The following is a 27,504-nucleotide window of genomic DNA, read 5'->3' on the forward strand; positions in this document are numbered from 1 at the left end:
ACTTTATCATGTAGCTCTTCAGGAGCTTTGGTCATGGGCCCAGGTTTCGATATCCTCAGGGAGGAGCAAAAGTATACCTCATCTAATGACGTCGAAAAACGTATCAATCGAAGCACTAACAATGCTATAAAGTTTTAAACATACGGGAACGCAAAACATGCCCCGGGGCAAGACAGCGAAAAAAGAAAGTGGTTCTTTTGAAACCAGGATAATCAAACTAACCTCTAACGATACGACAAAAAAAAAAAAAAACTTAGGCATTTTGGTTGAGCATTTGCTACCTGGCCCACTGGCGAAGTTGAGGGTTGCAGCCGCTTTTGAATCCAGTGTTTCTGAAGTCGCGGTGATGGTTGATGTCGATACGATGGATTGAAGCAGGACTGGCACCGTAGGAAACACATTATTAGTCAAATCGTCAAAGAGCAGCGAAACGATGACGGGCTCGTTTCCACAAAAGCTTGCGTAGATGTAGCCGATGTGATGTTGTGTCCGATGATTGTGTTGCCATTCCCTGTTAGTGAAGGCCATGATGGTGCCAGGCGGGCACGTAGCCAGGGGGGGCATGGGGCTCGGGCCCTCCCCCCCCCCCCCCCCGAAATCTTCTAATTTGCTGAGGCCTCCTCTCCCCCCTCCCCCTCATACAGCATCTTGTCACGGGCGCCCCCCCCCCCCCCCCCCCCCCCCCGAAAACAAAATTCTGGCTCGATACGTCGAAAAACTTATCATCCTGGTCGAGCAGTTGCTGTCTGATCAATGTATAACTTCTAAAAGATTGTTTAGTATTTGAACTGGTCTTAATATTGTATTTAGTCTGTCTTATTGTAATGATTTATTTTTGCATATTATCATGTTAGTTTAACATGATAATATGCAAAAATAAATCATTACAATAAGACAAAATATATGAAAACGAATATTTTGTTTCCCAAATCTGTTTTATTTTTAGCAGGATTCCAGACCTTGTCTGCGCTTGTGTTTTATAATTGCTTTGTCCGTTCCAGATTGGAATTTGTATCTACTGCCTGGAATTCACTTTATTCTTCAGAATCTAAGCGCATTGAAAGCGTCCAGAGGCGCTCTGTTCGTTCATTTTTTCCCGACACCTGCTGAAAGAAGTTTCATTGTGACTATAACTGGCTGCTAAGTAAACAAGGTACGGACGCATTTTCAGAAAAAAGGGACCTTCATGATTTATTATTTCTGCAAAAACTTTTAAACGGCGAAGTGTCATGGCTCAAGTCTGGTATCCACCGGAATGATGGATACCATCCCAGGGTGGTATTCACCATTCTGGGATGCGTAACTTCCCAGAATATACAAAATCTTTTTTTTTTCCTCAAATTTTATTTATTTTTAACAAGATCCCAGACGTTGTTTGCGCTCGTGTTCTAAAATCGCTCTGTGCGTTCAAGACTGGAATTTGCATACACTGCCCTGGAATTCACTTTATTCTTCAAAATCTAAGCGCGTTAAAAGCGTCAGAGGCGCTTCGTTCGTTTAATTTATGACCGTATTCTGAGGAAGAAGGGACCTTCATGATTTGTTATTTCTGAAAAACCTTCTAAACGGCAAAGTGTCATGCTCAGATCTGGTATCCACTATAAGCTTTCGTGTGCCTTCTCTCTCTTTGAGGTGAATAGGCAGTTTTATTTTGGTGGGCTCTCCTAGCTCTCGCCTCACACCCGAATGGAAGACTTGTTTAACGGTTTTTCGTCATCTTCAATAGACATGTGCCCTTGAGTGTTTCTAAAAAATTAGTGATGCCAAAACTGGCGTGGGATATGCGGATTTTTCGCTTTGTTCGGCATTTTCGCGTGTATAAAGTTTTGATGTTTTTTTTTGTTGATTTTTTTGTCTCTGTAGTGATGTACCACTAGGAAGGCATTGTTGATGTTGGTCATTAAATAAACAAATTAACAAACAAACACGCCGCTCTGTACATCTTTTGGTACGGCAATACCTCCAATGTACTTGGAACTTACAACTTTCAATAAGATCAGGAGGAACATTTCAATATACATCCAAAATGACTTCAAGTAATCGCCCGGCCACTGGGAAGGCATTGTTGATGTTGGCCATCAGATGAACAAACAAACACGCTGCTCTGTACATCTTTTGATCCGGCAATACCTCCAATGTACTGGGAACATAAACCTTTTAATAAAATCAGGAGGAACATTTGAATTTACATCCAAAATGACTTCAAGTAATTGCCCGACCTACATCCCTCAGACGCTCGGCTTGGTCGAGGCTCGAAAGACGCAGCTGGCAACCATAATTTGGTTTCTGCCGCATTGATTCGTCCTTCGTCGGCCAAGTCCGAAGACGGTACAGCTTGCGCCTTCCTTAGGCGAGACTAAACTGTGTAGTGATTGTATGTCGCCTTTATGTTTGAGTATTTTTTAATTTGCACTTTAAAAATACGACGTTCGTTTGCATGCTGCATCTGTAGAGACGGAAGTAGGCTCAATCATGTCGACCGGTATAAAGCAGCATGGATGCGTGAGGCTAAAGGTCTGGATGTTTTATGTTGTCTAGCCCCTCTAGGCGCTGGTGGCGTCTATGGCGCGATTGTTGGTAAGAGTTCAGAAAGGTAATGCAAAATCGCCAGCACAATCTAAAAAAACAATCTGCGAGTGTTTTTTTTTTTTTTTTTTAGAACACGAGACAGCAAATTATTGGGGCTGGGCGATTGTTCGATCAGCCTTCTGATTAATCAATTAATTCCTCAATCGTGATCAATTTTTTTAAACGGCCAATCGGCTGAATTGTGACGATCCAAATCAAAACAAGAAAAGAGATTATACGCTTTTTTTTTATCTGACAAACTAGGAGTGGACAAAAAAAAATAACAATAGCAAATTTTAACTAGGCCATGGAGTAGCAAAGTGATTTTGGTCATGAATTTTATGTATCCAAAGTCGTGCTCGTTCCTGCCAAAGCCGATGGGTGAGCTGCGCATCGCGACGTTCAGTGCTGACGGTTCGGCAAAAAAGCCTGGTGGCAGCTGGACAATTTACTAGGTTTCACGGGGCCAATTCTGGACAATCCGCCGACTGAGCTTCCCGTCAAACTGGTGAGAACAGAAAGAGGGAGGACGATGATCCTACATCGTTTGCGGGGGCCGAGCCGTTGAGCGGGAAGACCTGTCGACAACCTCAGGGCCCAGCGTGGCCTTTCCCTGGCTCACGCCAAACGCCGTCCATGCTCCTAAAGAAAATCGCTGGGCACCCTCCGATTTTCATCTCATTTCATTTTATTACCTTAAAGGCCTCTAAAAGAGGCATTACTTAAGGGGGAGTCGTACATCAAAGTCTAATGTTTAATCATAAAATTTGGGGAAAAACTGAATGAGGGCATCATGAAAAAATCATCTTTCTACAGACATTAATCAACCAGCTGAAGAACCCCCTGCGTGAATTAGTTGTGGTCACTTGTGTTCACCAAGCTAGAGGGCAGACTGTTCCAATCAGAAATGCATAGCGGGAGAGGTGAGTATTGTTAGGCGTTAGTTCTGGAAAAAAGTAAATGTCTTCAACTTTACAAGGGTGATCTAGGCGAGAGGAAATATGATGGTGCCGGGGACATAAATGTTCTAGGTGACCATGGGTTATAGTACAGTTTGTGCACGAAAGAGAGCCGGTCTATTTTTCTGGCAGCGTAGAGAGTTTGGAGAGATAAGTGCTCTTTTAAAGAAGTAGCGCTATTCCGGGAATAGTAGCGAGTAAAGCGCGAGACACATGCGCGAAAAATCCATCCGATCCGACGTCCGATCCGGCAATACGACTGCCTGATCCGAAAAATTTGGTCGTTTTCAGGCGTCGGATCGGCGATCCGACGTGCGTCCAACGCGCCAGATAGTTTCGCACGGCGGACGGATTGTCGGATGCGTCCAGCCAATGACAGCACAGCTAGCGCGAACGTCATGATGACGTACTGGGTCTGGCGGGACGAATAGAAAACGGGACGGGCGACGGGAAGCCGGACGCGTGGATCCCACCGACCCATTCGAGGAAGATGGCCCCGGCAAAGAATGCACGCGCTAACGAGAACGAGCTTCTAAGTTTGCTCGTGTGAGCTAAACCGTCAATCTGGGACCAGAGATCTGTGAACGCGGACCTCCGCTGGAGTGCGTGGATCTCCTGGGCGGAGCCAAACGGATCGTCGTGTCGCATGCAAGGTCGGAAGCGTGTGTCTCAAACTGTCGCGTGCGGCGATTCGGAGCGGCGTTCGGACTGTCGGGTCGGACGTCGGATCGGACGATTCTGCCGTCCATGTGTCTCGCGCTAATAAAACGGGCCGCACGGTTCTGGACAGCCTCGAATTGGTTAATGAGGTATATTTGATAAGGGCTCCATATGATAGATGCGTATTCTCGTTCGTACTTCGGCTCCCCCCCTCCCCCCTCCCCCCTTTCCGAGGCGGCCGAAAGGTATGCCGCGGTATGGGACGGTGGCGAACGCAGACGTCTTCTTCGCCATTTGTAACATGAGCTCCGTGGTATACGGATAATGCGCCCGGCCTGTGTTGCGTGTTGCTTCCGCGGCAGGACGGTCATAGTGCCGACTGGTCACCGGAAAGCTCACTCGGCTGAAGCGTTGGTCGGCTTTTCAAGTTTGACCAGAGGCCATTTTGAACTGCAATCGTCTCCGGTCGGTCGCTCCAAAAATGCGAGTCCATCTTTTGCTCGTCGATTTGGAGTGGGTCCCACGGAACGTATTTTCACCTCCCTCTCGTATTCTGGTGTGCGCTCCGGATCTACCAACAAAATTCGCCATAAGCGCAATTTCGGACAGTCGCTGTTTCGTGGCGAGGCGACGTCCCTCCCCCCGAAAACCCGCCCTCCCGCTGTGGTCTTGTCCAGAGTCATGTAGAACGCCATTTCTTTCTGCGCCCCGGTCAGATGGCCGAGGCAATGTGAGGGAAACAGCCTCCTTTCGCATGCAGAGCCCAACTGCCCGACACGGGAACAGAGCGAAGGGTCCGGGGAGCCGCGACGGAGCGGTTTTAAGATCTCAGATAAAGAAAACATCCTGGCGGCATCCATAAGGCAGTTCGGGCGACAGCTAGGCGTCTCGCTAATGTTTCTTTAATGTATCACAATGATCGATAGGCCGAAATGCGGATGGAGTAAACTGCACTGCCACGAGTGCGTTCGGTGCGGCCTCGATAATATCGGAGAAATGTCACCCGACCGAGACACGGGAAAGGTCATTCTCAAACTCAAAGCTGCTGATTCTCGACCAGAGAGCTATATACGAGAAATTATATGCAGCAACCTTGTGTCTCAGCTTTGAAGGTCGACATCTCAGTTCATATAGAGCGCTTTAGTGCAGCGTTCCGATAACTCTGATAACCGTTCCGATAACTGCGGTAACCACTCCAATAAAGGTATGCTTGCGCAGAGGCGCCGGTGGGGTATCGGGTATATTTATCGGAGATATCGAAACGATCCACTAAAACTCCTTTATGTCCCCAGTCTCTTCGCAGGCAATGACGATAAAGACTTGAACTTAGATTTAGTGGGATCCTTTTCAAATATGAAGGCCCCGAAGACTGGACAAATTATTGCGTTTTTCTGACCTTCGTTCAGGGGACACTATAGTGTTGTAAAAACATTAAAAAAAGCAGAAATTAATACTTTGGGTTTTTAGAACGCCGCAGAACCCAGTTTTATATTATTACTTTCGAAATCTTTAGGGTATCTCACGTTTACTGCCGATCGAAGTTTTTGTACAAAAATCTTCACTTTACTGCTGATCTAAAAATCAAGAAGCTTATACTCGTTGCAGAAGCATTGAGCCTACTTGTTAAATTAAGCTGAGCTTTTAATTTGAGCTTACTCGCTCAACTTTAAAGCACTGAGCTTACCCGTTGAATTCAGCTGAGCTTTTAAGATGAGCGTAATTGCTCAACTTAAAAGCACTGAGCGTACTCGTACAATTAAGCTGAGCTTTTAAGATGAGCTTACTTGATCAGCTCTAAAATCACTGAGCTATTAGTTCAATAAAACTGAGCTTGTAGGAAGAGCTCTCTCACTCAACTGAAAAGCATTCACCTTATTTGGTGCAGAAGGTGCGAGCTGCCGGTCTTATGTTCCGTCTAAAACAAGAAAACCCCGAAAGGGTTTACACCCTCAATGGACGTCAAATGTTATGTGAGCAGTTCAAGGAAGCGCGAGCCTATCTAACTAATTACGAACCAGCTCCAACGTAAAACTCTGAAAAATAAAAAAAAAAAAAGACCGCACAAGAGTTATTTCCCCGCAGTTGTGTCGGCTGGTTCTGTTCTCGTGACAGAAGACATTCAGCAAGGAGTACACTCCAAGGGACCACTTACGCAAATATTTGGAAGGGAAACTAGAAAGTATGCGCACGTTAATAAATCGAAGACTTATCGGTAATGCAAATAACCGTTTCCAAAAGCTAAAATAAAAAAGACGCCGTGTAATGCAAAGAGAGAAAGAAAAAAATCCGAAGACGGTTGTGCAGTCGACGAGTCGGGCATACTCGACATATGTGTATATGAGTAGAAGACAAAATATCTGGCAGCGAGACGACAATTGTGAACCTTTCCAATTGACCGCAACGAACCCATAGAGCCGGCGAGCCGTAGACAAACACTGCACTGCAAAGACAGGATTTTCTTTTATCTTTCGGTTATTTGCGTTGGAGGTGGAGTAGCGCGACAATACAGCGACCTCGCTCAACAAGCGTTTCTGGTCGCTTGCGTCTGCATTAACGTCCCTTGCCTGCCGGTATGCCTCTCTCCTGCTTTGAAATAGTATCTAACTTTTGGGGAGAAGTAGTATACAGGTCAGAACCACGAAACAATAAGCAAAACATATTTTACGAGGGAATTGCGACTTTAAAGGTACACAACAGGGTATTTATGCTCGCCAAGGTTTTTATTTGTACATGACACATGAGACTCCAAATACCCCGAGCACAATTTGCGGTCCGAAATTAGGTTTCTTTCCGCCCGAAAACCGTCGATGGAGAACTGGCAGTTTTGAGTCGCGCTCACTCTCTTCTCCGTGGTCACGTGCCGTTTTCTGAGGTTTAGACACAACCACCAAATATAATCAGAGTCGTCGGTCATCGAAGGCACACACTCAATATTAAAAATAGAAAAAAAAATGCAATACCAAATTTTTGTGGCTTCTAAAAAACCGCAAATACGTTAATTGAAAAAAAAAGAAGAGAAATGTTGCACAGTGAAACGGCAGCTGTCTGTGCATTCTCTGCCTAATTCTCAACATGGCGTCGTATCGCGGGAGTCGCGGGCTGGACGGCTGAACGAAGCCGACTAAGCGATTTTGGCGGACGACCGGGCGTGGGACCTCTACTTCAGCACTGTCGTTCACGGTACCGGCGAATCTGTCTATAGCTTCGGAAGAGAAATGTTTTACCGATCTAAATAATTCGGATTTATTCCGTACGACACACCCGACCACCAAGCTCATTCGCACGAAGACGTCGCTGAGTCGTCGCCCCTTCTTCTGCTGAAGATATCGCTCGCCTAGCTTGAGAAGCGCAAACGACAAGCACGAATTGATCGACTTTTGTATTTTTCGTGCGTTTTTCGTGCGCGCCTTTCGTGTGCTTCGCACGGCCATAAAAAAATTTTTTTTTAAAAAATGGTCGGATTGTGTGATTTTCGGCAACTTTCTCCTCCTCTACATTGCTTCTTTCTCCCCAGTCCAGCAGTCCAGTTTCAGTTTCAGTTTCGAGCAGTGGCGTTTTTTTTTTTTTTTTTTTTTTTTTTACTTTATTCAAAATATACGTGACGCTTTAGCAAAGTACTTATTGGGTAGTCGTCTGACACCATAATGAACCGCCTGGCAAAAAATAAACACATCTTGTGGGGGATGTTACACTCTAAAAATGCCCGTGCGTCTACTTTCCCGCACAACACTCGGAGAGCCGATCACCGCAACTTACGGAGGCAACTCAGCGAATGACCATGCCGAAACATATGCTTAGACCGAAAACGCATTCTGAGTTGTAACATTAAACAAGTAACGTATATAGATACTAACTTCTTTCTTTTTTTATATATATTTTTTCTCCAGCTCAGCACGGTTTTCGAAAGGGTCTTTTGTGTGTGACTCGGCTTGTTGAACTTTACCATGATGTTGTTAGAACAGCTGAGAGTGGAAGTGAAACACATGCTATTTTCCTTGACTTCCGGAATGCTTTTGATGCTGTGTCCTACCCTTTCTTGTTGTATAGGTTGCGCTCTTTGAGCCTTGATAACAGCGTCTACCGTTGGATCGAAAATTATTTTTTTTGAGAGAGCAATGTGTAGTCATGAACGGTGCAAAATCTGAATTTGTTGCCGTTACATTTGGCGTTCCGCAGGGGTCAGTTTTGGGGCCTCTTTTATTCCTTGTTTTGATAAATGGCATAGCTGTAGGAATTGACTCGCCTGTGAGGCTGTTCGCAGATGATTGTGTTTTATATCACAGAGTAGAACATTTACGTTATTCTGGTTTCTTAAAATCTGGTTTAGATAAAATATCCAATTGGTGTCGGACGTAGGAAATAACAACATGCAACTGAATATCGTTGCACCGTCTGTTTAAAAAGGCCAGCTAACAAAATTGGGTAGGAATGTTTCTGAATTTATACAAGCCTGCTCAAACTACACTCTAAAACACGTCTGTGCGTCTACTTTCACGCACAACAGTCGGAGAGCCAATCACCGCAACCTACAGAAGCAGCTCAGCGAAGGATGATGCCGAAACATATGTTTAGGCCGAAAAAAGCAGTCTGAGTAGTGACATTAAGCAATGCAAAACGTCACGCTTGCATTGCTTAATGTCACAACTCAGACTGCGTTTTTTGGCCTAAACATATGTTTCGTCATTATGATTCGCTGTGCTGCCTCCGTAAGTTGCGGTGATTGGCTCTCCGAGTGTTGTGAGGGAAAGTAGACGCACGGGCTTTTTTTTTATAGTGTCCCTTTAACCACGCGCCCAATGGCTCCGAAAGTCCGCTGACGTAGTGAATGCTGACGACGTTACGTACTTTTTTCGGTTCCATCGATGCGTTGCTAGGACATTGGTTTTTTCACCCCATTGATAAAACGGTCGGGATCCCTACTCCTGCTCACAGCCTCCTGAACATGAATGACCTCTCGACTGCTAAGAGTCATGTTGGACAGGATTGTGTATCCGTCCATCCCGGAGGTGTGTTGTCCATTTTCTCTGATCTTGCGATTCCCGTTTTCAGATTGTTGAAGGATTCTTAATTCATGTTTTAGAAACGAAAGAAATGGTTGCGGTGGTTATGGCTCTCTGCTGTAGATGACTTGCACAACTTCGTTCCGCAACTTCGGCGGTTTCGGCGATTCTTTGTTTGCATTGTCACTTGAAAAGGAGAATATAAGGAGAAGCAATTACAACAGAAGAAGCGACGGCAGTGCAAGCTCCGTACGGGCCACGCTATTCGACCACCACGTTCACTGAAGTCAAGAATTGAGTTTTGAGTGCAGCGAAAAGTCAAAGCCTTCGGAATGCACCGGTCATTTGTGCTAACTTGTGCAAGGGGTGTATGCCTTCCAGAGCTCAAAGCTCGCGATCGCAGGTTTCCGCGTGTTTGATTTCAGTAGTATGAACGCCCGGTCGTCCCCCGCTCTGAGAAGAACGAGAGAAACACATCATGAGCTTTGGTCATGGCATGGCCACTTCCAGTGACTCGGCGTCTCGCTGAGAAACAGGAATGGCAGGAATGGCGGCTCTTATTTTGAGCGCGCTAAGAGCCTCAGTCGAATTGCCTACGGTCTCACAGTTGCACCGAAACTCCATCCAATTAACCATAGAGAGTTTCTCGAGGTTCACCGTAACTACGAGGAAAAGGCTAGCCTCGCAAGTTGACTCATTTAGGTCGGATATTTTGGCTTTTGAGAGTTCCAAGAGAATAATTGCACTGCAGCTGTCGAGAGATGGATTAGCGTTACCCTCACGGTTACACGTAGGCGTACCTGTTGAAACTACTCAGTAATGAGCAACACGAAGGATTCGAGGATTCGACGAAATGACGGTGGTTAGTCTCGGGTAGAAGCTCCCTGCGTTCGAACCAGCGTCAGACCGAGTGGCCCGTCCCAGCGCAGGGGCGAGACTGGCGCAGATCGTGCGTGGGGCGCCTCGCTCCTCGGTCGCCCGCAGCGACGTGCGGGGCGATCGGTCCGTGGGACAGACCCCCTGCGCGGCGGCGGACTGGCCTCCCGCCCCACATCCCTGTGACGTTCGGTTTCAATCGCGACGCGCGTCGTGACCAATTCCGGGAAACGTGAGCGACACTTGTCACTATCGGCGGCGGCCCCCCTCCGGTCGGCGGCGGAGCGTCCCCACCTCGGCGAGGGGCCACGCTGTCCCAGATGAAGAGCGCGGCCCACCGCGGGAGAGAACAATCGCCCGGAAAGTGCTCCCGGCAACGGTCTCCGCGATGTCGCAGGGCGTCCGCACCTCGCTGCTCCCAGAGACGACGACCTTCGCCGGGCGCCTCGGGAGCCTCCTTATCCGCTTTGGCGGGACACACGGGGGTCGCTCCCCGCCCTTTCTCGGGGCCAGCCTCGCCAAATAGCCGAGTCACTCGCTGAGCAACAGGGTTCGGAACGCGTCGTAAAACCATCAAATTAAAGCTGACTCGTCCCTGGACTGTCAGTCTCCGAAAGGGTGGAGGGCCACAGCTCTGGACCCGCTCACTAAAAGCGGGAGAGAAGAAGCGTACAAAAAGATGTCGTTCTGGGAAAAAAAGAAAAAGGAAATGGGGGAAAGCTTGGCCTTCGCTCGAAAGCCCTAAGGACAATGAGGACGACGTCCCCTCTCGAGCTGGCGTCTTTTCCTTTCCGTCTGTCGGGAGGCATTTATCTCCACGCCTCCCTCTCGTGCCCCGCAAGGGGAAGATAGACCAGGAAAGCTTTCACCAGCAAAGCTGACCTTCCAAGATGGCAATGCGGGGAGAAGAGCCAAACCGAAGGTGACCTCCCCTAAAATGTCCCATTCGAGCTAATGATACATTCGCTTAGCAAACCTGATGGTGTCGGACCCTGCTGCTCTCTACTTTTTCATGTTTGCCGTCCTCCTTTTGAGCTTTTGAGCTGTAGGTATGTGGTTCTTGAGGACGACGCCGTTCAAACGCGCTTCCCTTCTCTTGTCCCTTTGGGCGGGAAGTTTTGCTTGTTTTTGACAAGTTTAAGCTGGACAACACGTCTGAGATCAGGCAGCTACAACTTTACTTTATAGGTTTACTTCACGTGTGGATAAATAGATGTTAGGAAACAAAGAAGCAAATATTAGTAAACTTCTAAAATACAAAAGTGTATGCTTGGGAGAAGAGCGTATTGGTTTAAGTCATGGATGAAGAAAGAATAAAACAATTAAAACAGGGACAACACAACACAACACAACACATGAAAGATGTGGTTGTGTTGTCCCTGTTTTAATTCTTTTATTCTTTCTTCATCCATGACAAAATTGTAAAATGCAGTGTCGGTTTACAGTTAGTACTCCCTGCTTCGTTCGACCCCCCCCCCCCCCCCCCCCTTTTATGCTCTGTACGCGCATACATGCAAATTCAAAAACGAACGGAGTGACTAATAATTTTGGATGGCGTAAGGGCAAATAAAGATTTGTAGTACTAAGTGATACGTGTCACAAAACACTTATGTATCTTGTGACACGCCGTGACTATTTGATCTATTGTTATAATTCCTTGCTTCCACCCAGCAGTCATTATTTTATTCTTCAATCTCCTCAATGTGTAATAGCTCAAATTCAAAATATGAAAATCTATTTTTATGCAATCACTGTCAATTAAATCGCACGCGTGAACTGTGGGTTTATAAATGAGTCCTTCTTTAGGTTTGGTTTTACCTGTCCCGCCAAGGTTAAAGCGTTTCCTGTTTTAGGGCTGTGTTAGCGTTACTCGGTGTCGCCGCCAAGTAAATAATCATTTACTTTTTCTCAAGTATGCGTTCCTTTCATTTCGTGGTGCCATGCTGTATTTCACGTAAGTGACATGTCCATTTTGTTGATCTGCGAACAACCCCCGAGTGCATGATTGGTCTTGTATTTCTTGCTTTACGTATTTCCGCCCCCGTAAGGTCTCTCTATAGAGATCTGACTCAAGCAACACAATTTAACAAACAAACAAACAAAAATCTGAGGAGCGTATTACGGCGCGCGGGAGTAACTTTCTTTGGTAATGTAACAGAATCTGTGGGTGCCCGTGCGCTCGCGCATCCTGAGCGTCCAATATAAAGCTACGCACGCGCATTTTGCATTTCTGAAGTGCAACAGAAAACTGTACCCGATTTTTAAAAAAACACAGATAACGTTTCAACGTTGCAAACTAGTTGATACTGCAGGAAAACTGAAACGGGACAAGACGTTCAAGACTTCCATAAGATCCTGGGGATTTCTCTTCAGAAAACAAAACTGTCACCCCCGTCAGGTGCAATGGGCAACGACGCACGCCGAGCCCAAGTTCGACGAGCTTTAATAGCGGCCCCAGAAACGGGCAGGCACAGTAATAGCGACGCGGAGTCGAAGCCGGGTCCCGAGCCCCGGCCCGCTGGCAGGCGGCGGCCAGGGCCGGGGGTCTTGGCGGTGCCTTAGCGCGCCCCGCGCGGTTCCTCGACTTTCTCGCGGGGAGAAAGGGTGCCCGCTTGTTCCGTCCGCCCCCTCGTCGGCAGAAGATGCACGGCAGCAGCTCATTGGCGGAGTGGTGAGGAATCACCTCGGCAGGCCCACCGACCCCGATCAGACGTGCCCCCTTCCTGGGCGAGAGGGACGCCGGCGTCTTGCCGCTCGCGTGCTTCAGTGCCACGAGAGCGGCTCCTCCGGTACGAGCGGCCGCACGGACACCCAGCCGCGCTTCCCTGAGCAGCGGTCCTGTCCCCCGCGGCTCCCGCCCATCCGCGACTCGGATACCGGCTCCCGGACGCTGGCTCGGACGCCCCCGCGGCACCTGACATGGTCGTAGCGCCCCGAGGGGCCCGCCGGACTCTTTGGATTACAGCCGCTCCTTCGCCCCGGGACTTGGACCCACTCCGTTCCTCCGCTGCGCGTGCGGGACACCGTTAGTGACCCCCCACCGGCGCTCCTGGATTGTGCGTACTCCGCGCCGCCGTGGTCGCCGCCGCTGCAACCCAAGGAGTGTTTGTGTGTGGGTGCGCCCGACCATCAGACGCACCTGAGGTGAGCTCGCATTTCGCCCTCTCCTCGCTTTTCCGTCTCCGGGCATCGACGTCGCTCGAAACCCGCGCACAGTTGGCCCACTTCGGCTCGTCGGTTGACGCGCGCAGAAAAGCAAACGCTGTAGGAATAAATTTGTCTCTTCTCGCTAGCAATTTCTATATACAACGTGCTTAGAAAACACGTGCTTCGAGTGGTCGCGGTCGGAAACGGAAACAAGACTAGTATTACATCTTTCAATGCAACCTGTAAGAAGGAACTACAAAATCTGGACGCATACACATTTTGTGGTTTCTCTCGATCCAACTGCTGCTCCCTTAACCCTTGTGCTTTTCTCCATTGTCGCTTTATGTCTTCTCTGCGCGCCACTTTAGCTTCCCGCGCACGAGCAACGCGAGGGTACCGGTGCCATTCTCGTGCAATCTCCGCACACGCTGGCATAATCTAAGATCCTCAGTGGGGGCGTGAAACACGACGTTCTCACGGTGCAAGTCGCCCTTGCGAACTGCGTACTTCGACGGTCCCACTGTGATCTGAACGGAACGGAGTTGAGCGCGAAACCCCCTTGTAGGAAGCTGGCGCGATCACAGCCAAATCATTTCTGCGGAGATCGCAGCCACCCTGTCGTGTCCGACATGTTCGGCCGTACGGTTCAGCTCCACCGCATTACATTTGACGCCCAAACGAGCGAAGGAACTAGTATGAAAAAAGGCTTTCGAAAGACAACGCCATAACGAAGAGACTGGCATGGACAGTTTATTCGTAGTCGCGATGTCTTTTGAATTGGGTTTACCACTGAGGCTGCCAGTTGAGTTGGCCGTCTTCAAAAGTTCTCGTCTGGAAACGTACGGTATTTATTCATTACTGTCTCCCATAGATGACCTAGAAGCTCGGGTTTTGCGTCGACGGAGCGCGGCTATTGCGTTATAAAACGCTATGAAATCAATAACGCTATCAAGAAAACAAATGCGGTCATCACAGTGCTTTACTAATAGCACTGGCAGATTCTAAAAAAAGATTTAACAATCGGTATAATGCACACGGTACCCCCCCCCCCCCCCCCCCCAAAACATACTTTAAAAAACAAATCTGCAAACCACGTACCCCCCGCCCCAACCCCACACACACACGCACACACACAAAGGGGTAGTTATAGGACAAACCAACATTAATAGACCGATCTCACTAAGCGTTCGACGCATGCCTGACGCCGCCATAACTTCAGTTAACTGCAGGCAGAAGGCACGAGAGCGCTCGTGCCGTCTCGTGCTTTTCACGCGCAGAGTTCAAGCGACGTTGTCGCACTTGCCCAAAGACTAAAGTTTCCTCGATGCATTGCGGTGGCGGTAGCATATAGTCAAACTGGCTGGCGAGATCGGTCTATACCCTCGTGTAAATTTATTCCGCGCTCTTGTCCAAGGTATCGGCGTTCCTTCCGGTCAGAAAGTTCGGCTTTGTTCCTTCTCCGAAAGTAGACAATATTTGTCCAATACAAAAAGATGAGGTAGACCACCTCCTACCCGAAACTTACAAGGCCCCTCATTCTTTCGCTTACACGTTCCCCATGCTCCCATTCGTCACAAAATTTTGAGAAAACCATTGTACTTGAGCCTCACCAACGGCGTTTTCTTCAAAGCTCATGCAGTCCGAGCGCGGATTCAGAGCGTGTTTCGCGTTGCTCATCACGTGCGATACCGCACCCCACTCCACACGACTCGGAGAGCGAGGGGACCTTCCCTTCTGGGTAGGCGTACGACTACGAGTGACGTTAATCGAAAGTATTCTTCAGCCTGATAGATGATGGACTCACGCGAGAGTTTCATTGGCGCCTTTTGTGCACTGCGACCTATGCGGCTATGCCACCAAAAAACGTTCATGTGTGCATGTGACAGTCGATCGAAATACAACGCTGCACTGAGCTTACATGATAGCGTAGCATGGCTATAGTCACTGGCAGGATGAAAACGGTATCTCTTTGGAATGCCGCTAGCACGCGCTCCTTGCCTTCCGCCGTGCTTTGGCTGCACGAGCACGCTCGACTCTCACAAAATGTTATCGAAGGTAGTAAAACCTCGCTCCGGAGGTGGGACAACTGAAATAAACCTCAATCGTTCTCATCCTGAAGCTTACTGTCGACATATTTACAATCGTAAAATTCAGTTTGAGGCAGGCGCCGGTTCGATAATACAGAGTTTTAGAATAGGGGGCGCCAGCGCTTTGGGTCCCCCGAGCAGCTTGGGGCGTCGCCCTGCGCAAGCGCAGAAGTTCTGCGTATGCGCAGTGCGAAGCCCCATGCTGTTTGGGGGATCTGCGCTTGCGCAGTGAAGCTGCTCGGGGCACCCAAGGTGTCGGGCCCCCTATTCTAAAACTCCCTAAAGTCTACGCACCGTTCGTTTCAGTGGAGGGAATGATGGGTAGTACGCACTTCACTGAGAGAAACTTCTATGAGGGTTGGCAAAAAAAAAACTATCTATATTGTTTATTGATACTCGTCCGCTAAGTCGATTTGTTCCGTGGTCAAACTAGGGATATTTTTGGCAGCGTGCAGGGAAAAATAGGTTCTTATGATAGGCGTTGAATATATTATAACACACGAGTAATCACATGTTTCTAATCAGTGAATGGCCAATAGAACAACAAATCAAGCATGCATTCACAAATACCGCCCGTCAAGAATTATCACTTGGCTAATTTTCACACATTAGGTATCCTTACAAACACAATGTAGAGCAGGCAAAATTAAATTTTTACTATGTAAGAATTAAGCTAAACAAATAGAGATATGGTGACAAAAATAAACCTGATTCGTGATCTTTACTTGGCGTTCTTGGAGACGCACACAACATACGTAATGGCGGTATGCCGTCTAATTACATGTCCATGGCTAGTAACGTGGGGTTAGTTTTATGTCACTGTTCAAGATCAATGGCCATACCGCAACTTGGCCCCGTTAAAAAGAAAAAAAAACACGTAAGGTTAGAACAAAAAGTATGCAAGTGTGCTGCTTGGAAACTATGTCGACTCCTAAAATATTTTAAGTAGAAATGGAGCTGTGTTTGAACTTCTACGTTACACGCCCCCCTCGTGTAATTTTCCCTCAGTCCATAGGGTTGTCTTATCATGAATCTAGGCCAGCTCAGCAGTGATTTAGTATCACACCTGAAAGCAAACGCTGCTTTTACTCCAAAAGTACCCCTAAACGGAATAAACTAAACAAGGACTTTCAATGTTCCGACGTCTCCTGTCGGCCTTATGGGCCGCTTTATCGTGAGTATTCCGGAGTCCAAAGCCACAGTTTCGTTGTGCCGACATCCTTCGTCAAAGTAGTGGTCAGTTATTATGACGTTACCTGTCAAAATAATTAATTATTTGCCTAGTCAAGGCGAGGGTGAACTGAACTAAAATAGCTGCCTTCTCGACGTTATCATTTTTGTAGCAGTAACTTCCTCTAACAACTCCGAAGTTACAAAATACCTCCATTGTGCATCCTTTTTTATCTTATCCCCGGAGGGCTGAAAAGTGAATGTAATCAAAATAATTAAAGGGCAAAACACTCACATATAAAAAAATAAATCACAATCTTCGCATTTTTTTTTTTTTTTTTTTTTTTAAATTTTAATATACTCCTTACTAGAGAACAATCAAGGGCACGATCCCGAGCGCAGCAAGGTATACTCTCGAAGGGTCCACAGGGCAAGCGCGCATTGGGTCGCCTCTGCGGACGGGAAAGCCCCGCCGCAGCCCGTCAGCAGCTCGCCCCGAGGCGCCCGGAGGCGGCAGGCAGTCTGGTGCTAATGCGCGACAGGGAAGGGAGGCTGCCCCCGCACGCTCTCGTGCCGAAAAGCGGTCACATCGGAGCGACGACAGTCGAAGAATCCCCCGAACGGGCCGACAAACGGTGTGTGAAATTACAGCGGCTTGCGACAGCGGGTAATTAGAGTGGAGGGCAACCCTCTTATTACGGCTATCTGGCGAGACGCGACGCTCGCGCTGTCCTGTTACGGTCGCTTAGCCCGCGCCTCGCTCGGGAGGTCCGCTCGCCCATTCCGCGCGGGCCTTTTCAACGCGCGGGGAGGGGGACACCCCCGTGCGTGCCCAAGACAAAAGCGCGCGTCCTACGAGACGGCTTTCCCCTTCAGAGCCAGTGGCCCAAATATATGCGAAGTGATGCCTTCTTTGTGCCGGATCTCAGACCCCTTATTAGTACCGCGGATTTCTTCAGGCTGCAACAATGCTTAAATCACCGGACGGCGGCGCTGTAGCAGGCGCGAGTCGCGTTGCATAAATCGAACAGATTTCTCTGTCGGTTTCGCCAACGAGAGGCTCCTCAACTCGCTCTCGTTTTACGCTCCTTCGAGAGTGTCAAAAGGGTGCGCGAGGTCGCTAGGCATAGCATCGGGCCAAGTCGGGCATTCGATAGCAGTAGCAGCAATTCCCCATTCTCCTAATTCTTTTTTTTTTTTTTTCACGCAGTTGTTTGAAACAAATCTGCATGTACACCAAACTGCTCCGAGGTTATTCTTTCACAAAGTGCCAGCGAGTCGCTGTGAGCCGGAGACACAAGCATAGTGGCCCACAGTGGCTCTGAAGGAACAGCCCATGAACGGATCGCCGAAGTAGTCACGACTAGCCATTCAGTACTCGACCTGTAGAAGCACCTAAAGGATCTTTCTTGCCGTGAATGTTGCCGATTTCACACACGCCCCCCCCCCCCCCCCCCCCCCGGCTCCTATTTCATTTCCGTAGCCGTAATTGAATTGTTCGTTTACGGAGGGCTACAGGAACAGCGGACGATGACCATCTTAAAGGACTTCTCTTTACCGCAAAACTGATGGCCGCGCAGCGCAACATCATTTTAGCAGCCGGAAAAGGAGTAGGTTTTCTTCTTTTTTTTTTCATTTTTTTTTATTTATAGTCCATCCTATTTGATTGCAATCTAATACGACGTGCATGTTTGTCTGCTCCTTGCGCATCTAGTGCGTTTGTTTACCCCCAAGTCCGTCCACGTGCCTTCGTTTCCCCCGTCGTTTCCCTCGGGTTTCGATCAAGACCTACGGTGTGTGTTTCCAGAACTCCCAGAACACCTCTGATTGGATGCATTTTTTTTTCTGTGCATTGAGAAGACAGATAGGGAACTCCAGAAAGACCCGGTGGAGTGGTGGAGGTGTTAGTACACCCGACCGGATATTGGGCGGCCCATAGTTCAAATCCTGGCTCCGCCAAAGATTTTTGTTTCGGCGACTTCGTAAACTTTGATTCATTCGATTAAGTGCGGTTCATTCATATGCATGGTCCGATTATTTTCTTTTTGGAGGCCACGTACGATGATCCATGATATACATGGTCACTTGCGCCTCGACACAAGTGCTTTACCGCGCACGGTAAAGTACTAAAGTCACAACTCACTCCGACGTGCATGACGTATACGCGGGCCCGGGACGGCGGGAGAAACCCACTTGCACCATGCATGGGCTCGTTCCAACTCAATCGTTTCCATAAAACTGAGCGCCCACACCAATCAAGAGATATTACATTCCTACAGGCCCCATTTAAAAAGCAACTCCGCTTCATTTTTGTTTTTGAAAAAAAAACAAAAAACGGTGCAGTCCTCTTCAGTATTATCTAGGAAGATCGTACGTCAAATACTATGAGGTAGTTATGCCTAAATGTTTCTTAAACGGTCCGGTAAACTTTGCAACTCGCCAAGTTGCTGAAATCGGCTGACTAGAGCGGGCGCATTGAGGAGCAACGAACAGCGCAGTCAAGGCTGTGGCTTGGGCGTAGCAAACAGTGAGCTAAACGTCGTCACCATTACCCCATTTTGCTTGTTTCTACTTCTCCGGGCAAGCGTAACGGGTGACGTCAGCAACGCTTCCTCTCGGCGCGCAGCGGTGTCCGCGTGACCACGCGCCTCCGCAGCGCGCTTCTTGGGAGCTATCGGGCCGCCCCGCCGTGGTCCCGCCGTTACTGCCGTCTCTCGCGTCACAACACAACCGCCGTCGTCGCCTCACCGTTCGGAATTATTGTCTCTCAAAGCAAATAGCTTACTAGGGGCAATACATTCCACTCCGCTCATTTGTATTAGACAGAACGCCTACAGCGCCGAATCCAGCCCTGACGGAGGGGAGGTCCGCGTCAGTCCACGCGCACGTGCACGTGGATGTTCGTGGCAGCCGCGGCGGTGTCGTCTCCGATTCCGCCTAAAGCCCCTTCATGTTTCAAAAGTAGCGCAAGGTGCGTCGATGCACGAGGCACGTGCACCGACGTGTCTCGAGCATTTCCACAACAATGAATTTGGTATGTAGAACAACCATCACCACCATCATCATTTACCGCGCGATTGCCGAGAACTCCCCGACGATAGATGGCTCTCACCAAGCCCAGAAAACCTGTCCGCGCCGAGGCTATTGCATTTGAGAGGAGTGGAATGTATTCCCCCTAGTAAAGTATTTGCTCAGAGTTTCGTCCCCGTCACGTGCGCAGACTTATGCCGTAATTTTGCACACGTCGTCGAACGTCGTAGACACCAAAACGTGGTAATGTGTGCGGTGGACCAACGACTGCGCATGGCAGACGTCCGCCCCAATTTCCCCCTTGTTGCGTAGAGGATCACTTGACAGCTCGTACCACGTGATAGCCATGCATGTTCTTGGCGGCCCGAGGCCAATGTTGCCGGACGGAGCCGAAGTTTCGGTTTCCATTTGTGCTCGTGTTTAAAATTAGATTTAAATTTATATATCCCATTTTTCGCGAAGCAAATAACGTATATCTCTTTTACTAGGGCTTTTAATGCGAAATCACTCATTATACTGAAATCTTCGGAATTGAGCGGAGTTGCGCTTTAAGGCCCCCGAATAAGAAAGGTAGGGACATCATCTCCCTCCTCCTCTGACGCGGACACTTTTTATATTTTTTTTTCCTCTTTCGCACTCGTGGGTCGACAGTAGCGCCGCCTGGATCGCTCTAAGATAGCTGGCGCCACCTTTTCCAGAAGGGCGCAGCCATCTTGAATGCCGTCACTTCTGGTAATACGCGTTAAAACATTGTTTTGATCTTTCCACGCCGCTGGAAGGTGTTCACGAAAAATGCGTGATTGTCACATATTCTTGTTTTGCCTCACATATATTATTTCGAATATTCTGGGTTGAAACGTTTGATTATATTTTCGTGCCGCATGCCAGATATGTAACCCACGTGGCGCACGCAAACACATACACCCGGACTGAAAGCGCAATGTCTCGGTGTACCAGCCGCAAAAAATGCGCAAAAAAAAAACAACAACGATGGAAGCTGCGCTTTTGGCATTAATTGATCGATGGGCTTCTAGCGTCTATTGGGCTCTGACCCAGCACAGGCTCTCTCCTACTCCCCCGTGCACTCTTTTACATAATTTATTGCTCCTTTGCACTCACAGTTAAAGCCCCTTCGTGTTTTAAAAGCAGCGAAAGGTGCGTCGATGCACGGAGGCACGTGCAACATGCAGCCCTGGGGAAGATCATGCTGGAGCAGAGCAGCACTGAGCTAGATTTCAGACGCCATGTTCTTCCCAGAAGTAGCGCGCGGCACGTGTCTCGAGCATTTTCACAACAATGAATGGCGCCACTTTTCCCAGGATAGAGGGCTTTACTCACGCGTCGACAGTAGACAGTTTTAGCGGACCGTACGCTAAAGCTTGGCGTGCGCAAAGAAATTGCGGGCCGAAAGTGCGCATGCGCAGAACGCAATAGAAGGGCTAACGTATTGCGTACGTACGCAACGCTGGGGATTTGGCGTTGCGGGCTAGCGGGCTTGTTGGGAGACTCTCGAGAGATCTCGGGCCCATCGAGAGCACCAGTTTCAAGATGGCGGTTACTTCGACGGGCGTAGCAAGGGCGACGTGGTGTTCGCGAAGTTCAGTGTTACATGAAATTGCGCGGTGTTCAGCTCGGCAATTCTTTCTGGAACCTACCACGGTCGAATCAGATCGCCGTGCAGCTGAAGGAGTGCACAATGAAAATCTTCGCCGCTCGCAATGCGCGCGCAATTCATAGCCGCCGGACGAACGACTCTTCAAGAAATCACCGAAGTTGTCGCCGTGCACTGGGCATCAGTAGGTCAGGGATGTCTTCCCACAGTAGCATTGATAAAAGGTGCCGTTTTCACGGGACGATTGACGGAGGCTCCGTGATCGAATTTGGCTACGCACTCGCACTCGTAGCCTCCGTACCCCGCAGGAAAGCGCGGTTTACCAGACAGCTGCGGCTTGACTGAATTTGAAATAAAAGTATTGGGAACGTTATCATTTTGAAGATTTCTTTTGAGGATCATGGTGGCGCTATAAGCACGAAGAATTTTATGGCTCTGGCAAATTGAATCAAACAGACCATGCGAGATGTTCACTCCGGAACATAACGCGCAACTAAAATCGGTCCGAGCAGGTCGTTTTGACCGTACGCTATCCTATTACTTATTGCGTACGTAAGAGACAGCAACGTTATATTAAAACTGTCTAGTAGCGCCGCCTGGATCGCTCTCGGATAGCAGCGCGCCTTCTTTGAAGGATGCCGCAGTGGCGGAGCAGCCACCGCTAATTCGAACGGGGCCGATCCTCTCTTCCCCTTCGGAGCCACAAACATAGCCCTGGCGATGCCATCTTCCCATTGACCCTGACTTCAAGGGCTCCCCACCCACTCCCGTCTTGGGAACGAAGGCCTCGTTCACTTCTCATGCTAGAAAGTCTTGTTCTAGGGTCTGCAGCTCATCGTTGCTTGCCGCCAAAGGAAAAAAAAAAAAAAAAAAAGAAGGAGACATGAGGGCTACACCGACGGACACTCCGAATGGCAAGGCCTCTAGTCCCCCGAAATAAATCGGACGATTGTTTCGGCCATCCCTGCAACGGGCATTTCAAAGAATTCCGATCGAAGGATGTTAGGGAATCAGCGAATTTGTTTCCCACGAAGATCTCACGAAACCTAATTCGTGAGATCTTCAAAGGCTTCCACACCGAAAACCTTTATAGTACGTAGAATGAGTGAACCAGCTCGTGATTTGGACTTTCCACGAGACCCTTGGCATATGCTGGTTTGCCAATTCAATGAAGGCCTTCGCTCTAAGGACATCTAAAATTCCCGCATTATTATATGATGATCAGATTACACGAAGTAAAAATTAAAAAAAAAGTAAAACCTAAACTTATATTTCAGGGTGCAATACGCGTGAAGAGTAATAGATCTTCAGATATGTCATTCCATCAATTTTTTGTTGGTTTATGTTTAACCCAATCTTTGGAAACGATGTGCAAAAAAAAAGTGGTCAACTCGTGACATTCAGCGCGCGCTTTTGAGCCTGCATTTACGGCTTTGCGTTTCGACTGTAGGCGTCGTTAACATTTCATCGGCTCGCATGCCAACGAGCTAACCTGCCCTTCAGTTTCGTACTCCAGCCACTAGATGCCGTCAATTTTGCAGAAGTCGCCAATTGTTTCACTAAGAATTAGAAAAAGGAACGCTACATTTAATAATACAAAGATTACAAACGCCTCATTCGCCTAGCCAAATCAGTGCCACTAACCGAAAATTAGGCGTTTCGCTCAATGACGTCCCTGATTAAGATATGATTAAGAGCTGATTAAGATATGTAGGCATTTGTACATAAATATGAGGTCTTTTTCGAAGTTCAGTATTTCATAAATACAGCAATAAACTCTTCCTTGAAAAACAATTAAACAAGGACAATCGATGTATAAGGTATGACCAATGTGATGATTACAAAAAAAGTAAAATAAAAAAGTAATTGCACATCTTTCAGTTTCTCTTGATTTCTCTTCACCTGAACACAGCTTCGTCTTGGTGTAATCAAAAAGTTGAATAACAGTGCAATGAAATTCAGCGAACAAAACTCACGTGTCATTCTAACATTTATAGACCCAGTTTGTGAACGGTCAATTATATGGTATCACCGGAAACAGAAGCGATTGTACATGTACGCGTACACAAAGATCACGAGTACAACCAGTTCTAGGAAGCAGATCATCCCTCAACACCAATCATTATTCTCGAAATTAAAACAAGTGTTATTCCGGGGCTCAGAGGCAGCATATTTAAGTAACGCCCATTACATATCGAAGTGATGTCCTTCATAAGTGTGATACTAGTGTAAAGGAAAGGCCGAGCTCGAAAACTCCACCGCGAAACGTACTTGGCTATCGAACTGGAAGGCGGCAGCTCTTTTATATACACAAATACCAACTGCGCGCCGGAACACTGAGCTGGAGACCTCACGTGCCCAGATTGTCCCAGCAGGTTTTGCGTTTTAACGCGATTGCGTTAAGGAGCTCGCGTCGCAGAAAAGCCGGCCTCGGTGGCGTGTCAGAAAAACCGGCGTCGGTGGTGTGACCCAAAAATCCTGATTGGTCGATAGGTTCAGGACGTCACAGCCACATGACCTCGCGCGGGAATTTCAAACAACCCACAACGCTCACGTGAAACGCGACGTCACGCGTGGAATGAAAGTGATTAAAAAACAGGTCATGTAATGCGAATTAAAGGTCGCCGCATGTCTCAAATGAGTTCACTTGATAAAGTAATTCATTCGCCTTAAAGAAAATTTGAAGAGGCTGGATTCGAACCCACGACCGTTCGGTAGCGAGCCTTTCGGAGATGGTTTTCGCCGTCCCGCAACACCCTCCGCAACACACTACGATACCCGGAACTCTGCAGTCAACGCCATCGGCGCGCAGGCGCAGTAGCGGCTTCTTCGTTGAGGAGGGCTTAGCGGAGGGGGAAACGCGGTCTACGAAAACTACCTACTGACGAGGCCACGCAAGGCATGCTCGCACGGCGAACGGGAAAGCGATGCGAACGGGGCCCGGTAACGCTATCGCGTTCCACTCTTAAAGGCAAGGCTTAGGCGGCCTCCAAGATTTTTTCTTTCTTTTTTTTTTTTTGTGGTCTGGTCATTTGCTACGTGTCTTTTTGTGTCGCAGCAACGATGCTTTCAGAATTTCTGATGCTTCACAAAAAAGCCTACACTTTGGAAAAAAAAATGTATGTGGCTTCAATTTTCGGCAGAACACGAGACAAACGAATCACGGCGTACAAAAGAAGGATCCCAGCGAATGACGGAGCTCCGAATACGAGTAGACCACAAAATGAGATGTGCACTGGGACAAAACTTCATACTCACTGTCGCTGCGCTGATCTAATTTTTTGGCGGAATCATATTGTGAGTTTCATGATGTCACACATTATCCTTCTCCCTGATTCGTTGTCTCGAGTTCTGCAGGAAAGTGAAGCCACGGACCATTTAGGCATAGTGGGGACATGAAGGGAAAGAGAAGTGCCGAAGGAAAGGAGGGCAACGACGTTTTGACCAAACGGTCTTCTTCAGGTAGGCGAGAACAGTTCCGAAGAATCCTGCCCTCGGCAGCGCAAGTTTCGTTTAAGAAACGCCTCTTGGCAAGACGCTGGTTGCCGGTTTGCTCTTTTCCAGCAGCTTGCTACTCTCATGTTGGCCACTGCATTTTCTGGTGTTTAAGCCGTCGCTTCACACAGACACACACGCACACGCACGCACGCACATAAAAAAAGGAAAGACATACGGCTGCTTTGTGTACGGCGCGACACAAGCTCTGAAAATGTAAGTCGAGGACCTTATTACAAACCTCGATATCGCTGTCAACTGTTCCTTCAAATACAAGGCCCCTGAACTCTGGGAATTGGGAATGCCTTAAGGATTCCTATATGTCCATTTTCCAGTATAAAAAAAACTCCGAAGTATTTTTTGTTTTTATCCGAGCAAAGTACATTTTCGGAAAACCCGGAACTTACTCATAGAGGCATGCCGTTCATCATATCTAAATTAAAAATAAATGTGATTTCAAAACCAACATTCAAACTTTTCCTTCAATTTTAAAGTAGGATGACGTAATATGTTGTAAAAATTGCACGCCGTAAAGGGAGTCTAAAAAACACTGCGTGTCGCGCATTTTTTTTTCTCTTTTTCAATTGAAACAAACAAACAAAAAAAAACCTAAGGACCAAAAATAAAAATTCAATGACTTCGCGTCTATTGATATATTGAATCACGTCGGAATCAAATCAGCGACCATCACAATTTTCCCGAAAGCTCTAGGTCGCCCTTCAAGAGGGCGACCTAGAGCTTCCCCTTTACCCCTTTTACGGGGAAATTTAAAATGCATTCACAATGAAGGCATTTAGCTATAGACTCCGCACATCAGGTGTCCATGCCGACTGTGCGCATCCGCTCGGCATGCGTTGGTGCGCGCCGATTCCCTGGAGATCTTCGTTCTATAAAGGCCTAAAAATTTCCCATGGAACAGGGGTCCACCCTAAGAAATGTGGAGCGTCTACACTCCAGATTTCTCAGACTGTATTATCATCACTGACAGCTCAACTAACGCAGGACGTGGTCATCATGATTCCGCTTCTTGCTCCGCAATTCATTTTTCCGCCTTCTTCTCAAGTGATGCGACAGTCTGGCTTGTAAGCGGTAATGCTCGGGACGTGCTTTCCTCCTCGACTCAAAAGCGAAATGAGAAATCACGCGGTTGTGACGTGCTTGAGCACCGGTCTACGATGATTCCAAGCGGCCACCGTCCTTTTCAAGCACACCATGGAACTTGTGATTCGCAAGTGAGGATAAGTGCCGTCACGGAACTCATGGGCCACGAACGCGAATTCAAATATTCGTCGACAGATTGACTGGTGACGATTGCGTACATCCGACTGACGCAGTGCTCGTGTCCAATGGGTGGCTGGTGCCAGCCGACGTACTCTGGGCATCCACGGATGTATGTATCACAGTGAAAAGGCGCAAAGCTTTCGAAGGAAAGGAGGTACAATAGTCCGCTATATTTTCGAATTTTCGTGCCCAAAAAGCAGGGTTTTGACTTTCTACCCTCTTTCTTTTGGCCCACATAACGATATGCGATTAGTAAGATTCCAATCTAAAACGATTTTTCACATCCCGAATACATTTCAGGACCCCCCTTTAAGCTGCGAGTCCCCACCTGCCTCCGGCGTCGCGTTCTTGTTTGGTGTGCTTAAAGCCATGTTCACTTAACTCCGTAAAAGATTACTGAGCAGTGAGAATCAAAATCAGCTTCTTCTCAGCGATCACTCTTTGCCGTTTGAAGAAGCTATGGTGATTTTCGTTTTCTCTGATCGCGTTTACCAAACTCCTTCAGCTGGATGGCTCTTAATGTATTTCTGAAGTCGGACTTGACTATATCGATGATGTTATCATTATCTCATATGTGACTGCAATCGATAGCTCAAAACCGCTACACAACACGACGACCAGTACTGCACGTTCAGGACCTGAAAAGCGGAGAAGCAAGAAAATTATAATGAGTTTCCGAGGCGGACTGCGCCGCTAATGAATTGCGCAGCCAGTTCTCTTTCGGACCCTGATTTTCGATGAGGTCGGTAATCGTGGAGTTCCCACACAAACGCACGCACGCCCAGCGCGTTCTCGCACAGCCCTCTCCAGGAAATTCAATGATGGTCCGCTCCAGAATCACGTTTGCCTCGCAGCTTCTGGGACCTATAAGCGGTCTTGCGGTGCCGGATGTGATTACACGTTTACCATGCACGACTGCTCGAGGTGTGTGTATGCCTTTCTAACAGAGCTCATCCAGAGCCTCTCGATGCCGCGGCCTGTGGGTCGTTCACCTTAGACGTATCCCCTTGTGCGCACAGAAATAGGCAAAAAGGTGGTGTATTACACGCTCAAAATTGCCCAAGAAGAGAACACGAGCAAGTAATATGAACATGAAATTACGCAGACTTGACTCAGGGCACACTTCCCTGCGCCGATGCGCACGGAGCGCCGATCGTATGTATATAATCCACGATTGTAGCTTCACCATTGAAGTGGGCATGCAGCGAAGTGTGAGGGCCAATCAGCATTCGGGGGAGGAGGCCGCCCCTTCCTTCGCAACGGAAAGGCAGAGCTCCCGGACGGGTCATTTCAGAGCGAATATTCGGGATGGTTGAATGCTCCGCGTGCCGAGAGAGGGAGCAAGCTTTCAATCATGATCACGAAATGTACTATTTTATTAACGTTGTTTTTTTTTTTACCAAAAATATTCGGGCGTTCTCGCTAAAAATACAAAGTCGATACAAGTGTTGGATAAAAAATACAAATTCTTCGTAACACACGCACAAATCAATCTAATATTTCGCCCCGTTACTCTCTATATTAGCCTTAATGTGACACATTGGATGGTGCGGACACTTTTTTGGGGGGGGTTTGGTGAATGCTCCCCGTGAGCCAAGTGCAAATTCTAAACACAGCAG

This window comes from Ixodes scapularis, unplaced genomic scaffold (assembly GCF_016920785.2).
Source record: "Ixodes scapularis isolate PalLabHiFi unplaced genomic scaffold, ASM1692078v2 PGA_scaffold9__187_contigs__length_104089568, whole genome shotgun sequence".
Lineage (NCBI taxonomy): Eukaryota > Metazoa > Arthropoda > Arachnida > Ixodida > Ixodidae > Ixodes > Ixodes scapularis.